This window comes from Gordionus sp. m RMFG-2023, chromosome 5 (genome assembly GCF_954871325.1).
Source record: "Gordionus sp. m RMFG-2023 chromosome 5, tfGorSpeb1-WG-v2, whole genome shotgun sequence".
Taxonomy (NCBI): domain Eukaryota; kingdom Metazoa; phylum Nematomorpha; class Gordioida; order Chordodea; family Parachordodidae; genus Gordionus; species Gordionus sp. m RMFG-2023.
The window spans coordinates 15,849,224-15,852,797 of record NC_088779.1 but is presented as its reverse complement, the minus strand read 5'-3'; the positions used below and the strand labels follow the sequence as shown (position 1 = coordinate 15,852,797).

Below are 3,574 nucleotides of genomic sequence, written 5' to 3'. Positions count from 1 at the left end.
TTATATTGTCCATAAAAAATTAAGAGGCTGTGAAAAGGAGGAGAAATAATTTATCAAAATAATTTTGATGTTATTTTATTCTTTATATAATTATCTACGGTAGAAATTAATATCTAATAAAAAAATATTATATATTTTTTTAAATCTAAATTTAAAAAAAATGAAAATTTTTGAGTCATGAAAAAGAGACGGGGGACGTATTATCCTTTTGTGGGGCATGTTTTAGACTATCATTTTCTAAGCATTTTATTCATTTTTTTCATACAAAAATCATAACAAACATAAAATATTAACATACAACACATTTATTACATATAAAAAATGGATTAAAATCACAACATGATCCATGTGCCCATAAATGAAAATTACGGCATTGGAACCAATCTTCATTATGGTGGTGAGTTTGATAGTTTTTGTGGCACACTAAACAAAATTCTTTTTTGCCAGCATTCATATTTAAACTTTTTTTATTATTGGTTTGATTTTTTTTTCAGATTATTAGCCCTAGATCTGGCTATTTTTCTGTAAGGTGAAGAGGTTAAAATGGCTGAGGTCATTTGATTACGTGTTGTTTTTTTAAATATTGTTGAATGGGGATTAATAATTTCTGGAGCAAAATCTTTTTCCCCGTGAGAAGATGATGGAACAGGACTATCACTGACAGATGGTTGCGAAATAATTTCAGATAAATTTAAATTCTCATTTAAAATCGTTATTATTATTATAATATAAAGGATTAGAATTTTCATCATTAAAAATGAAAGGATTTAGGGGCCATATACCTGAGGATTCAAAACCCTTTTGGATATTTGAAGCTGAGGTGGCTTTTGGAAGGACATCCTTTACTACTCTAGGGATATCATATATAGTAAAACTTTTCCCTGGATGCATTCTCATCCAAGCATCCAAGGCACTGTTGTAATATTTTTTAGAGGTCCAAAAACAGTTCTATCCAATGTGGCTATACTTGTAGCCTTTGGTGTTCTCAAAGAAATAGTTGGATTTCTTTTAATAAATGCTCCAAACCAGTCTTCACCAGCTGATTGAGTTATTTCCCAAGATTTTGGTACTTGTAAACTATACCTCTTGGCCATTTGATAAGCTAAAATTCTAACCTAAATTTAAACATAAGACATTAAATTATTTATATATTAAGGCAATCTAATTAAAATCCTAATTCTTAAATTTTATTCTGAATTTATTTTATAATTAATATAATAAAATATATCATACATAATTAAACCTCTATTGTATAGGTAAGAACTAAAATATGTTTTAATGCATGATATAATTTAATGCTAAATCAATGAATAAATCATTTTAAAATTAATATACATGGCAGCATCATTTTATTTTAAATATATATCATACACACATAATTAAATCTTTAATATATAGGTAAGATATGATTTAATGCATGATATAATATATATAATGCTACAATTAATAAATCATTTTAAAATTAATATTAATACATGGCAGCATCATTTTAAAATTAATATATATACATGGCAGCATCATTTTATACATAAATGGCAGCATCATTTTATACATAAATGGCAGCATCATTTTATACATAAATGGCAGCATCATTTTATTTAAATATATATCATACACACTTAAATAAATATCATTCTAATGTATAAGTTAAATTCTTACTTTAAAGTATTTTAAAATTAATAAAGATGTTTCATTAACATATAATGTAAATAATTTTAAAAAATTTTCTCAAGTTTATTATTATTTAACTAAAGAAATACCATGGCATAAATTTAAAGATTATAAAAAAATTCATTTTACAGAGATATATGATATAACAAAGGATTAAAATACTTGTTTAGGGCATAAATAATCTTGATCCTTTAATTAAATAATCTGTTAATTTAGCTTCTTGAATAGGAGAAAATACTGATCTGTGAAGATATAGCTCTTGAAAATCTTCATTCCTTTTGAACAATTTATTATACCTCTTAATGCTTAGTTTCTTAAATATATACTATTTAAATATATAAATATACCTCCCATAACTTAAATTCGTATTCATAGTTAGTATCTTATCTTTCAGCATTTGAAGAATACTTGCCTTTTGATTATCATTATTTTCTTTGTTAGTTTTTCTAATATATGTTCGAACCATTTTACAAAATCAGAACCAATATTTTAATGAATGTATGTAAAAGGAAAAGACGCACCCCGCTAATACCTTCCCCAGGTCCACAGGATCATTTAAAAATTAAATTTAGAATATTAAATTAACATAATGATTGTCAATATTTTTATATATGATAAAATGGAGATTTTTTTATCATTTAGAATTTATATTAAGTCTGAACAACTTTTATAAAAAAAGTTATTCGTGAAAATGTAAAATTTAAAAAAGTTACTTTGGGTATGTTGAAACTTAAATTGGCATTTAAAATTTGTCATGAGCAATTTTGTCCGAAACAATTTTGGACCTACTTAAGCACCTTATTATAATACATATTTGGCTTAAATTTCAAATCTTAAACTTTATTAATTTTTAAATTATTTGAGAAGGAAATACCTACCCTGTGAACACACTATCCCCGGTCTCCCCTATCTAATTTTATATTCTGTAAAGAAACTACTTTTTATTAGTATAACATCTATAATTTAACTATACCATATCATATGTCATTTAAATATATTATAATAATCAGTTATAGTTTATATTCAATTCAATTGCAATTCTAAAAGTATATAAAATATTTTTATTGATAAATCACTTATTTATATAATAAGTAATAAACAAATATAGTATGAAATTTGAAATAAATATTTAAAATTAATACGAAGATTTATTTTTAGAAATACCAAAATTTTCAATTTATCAGAGGTCAGTCTGCGGAGATGGGGACTGTCAATTTCACTAAAAACAGATTCTGAAGAGATTATCGCAACTTTTATAAACAGAATGCGCAATATGGCAGAATGTTTATTAATTAATTATTATTATTATTAAAAAATTAAGCATAAAAATGAATTTCGATTTTATTCATAAAATTAAATGGATTTTAGATATATAACTTTTTTTAAAAATTTTATAATATTTTTTTTTGTTAAAAACGTCATTTTTTATTGGATCGGTTCGGAAAATTATTTAACATTTGCCGATAATCGATATTTTAAAATGGGTGAAATATTACTGGAAATAGAATTTTTGATGTTTGTAATTGGGATTTTTTAAAAGTGCATTTGATAGATTGTCTGACATGGATTTGTGAGTAATAGTGGAATGAGTTGTAAGGTTATTAGGGAATCTGTAAATAAAAAAAAAGGATAAAAATATTTGCCTGATTCTTGATCTTTCTGAAGTACATATGAATAATTTATAATCATTAATGATCTGTTACCAAACGATAATTTCTTCCAATATTACAACTGTCAAACAGATTTTCTCAAAATATTTTATTCCTACAAAAAAAAATATACAAAAAAAATATACAAAAAAAAATATACAAAAAAAAATATACAAAAAAAAATATACAAAAAAAAATATACAAAAAAAAATATACAAAAAATAAATAAATAAATACGTTACGATAACATCACG

At 23.7% G+C, this 3,574-nt stretch overlaps 1 long non-coding RNA gene across 1 annotated transcript; it reads right to left on the bottom strand.

Moving 5' to 3' along the window:
• Positions 1 to 283: 283 nt before the first annotated feature.
• LOC135929861 (uncharacterized) lies at positions 284 to 2,337 on the bottom strand. The gene is made up of 3 exons (XR_010572647.1): positions 2,019 to 2,337; positions 1,834 to 1,976; positions 284 to 1,115 (listed from the first exon to the last, which is right to left on the bottom strand). It is a non-coding gene; the product is annotated as an uncharacterized LOC135929861 (long non-coding RNA).
• Between the last annotated feature and the right edge of the window lie 1,237 nt (positions 2,338 to 3,574).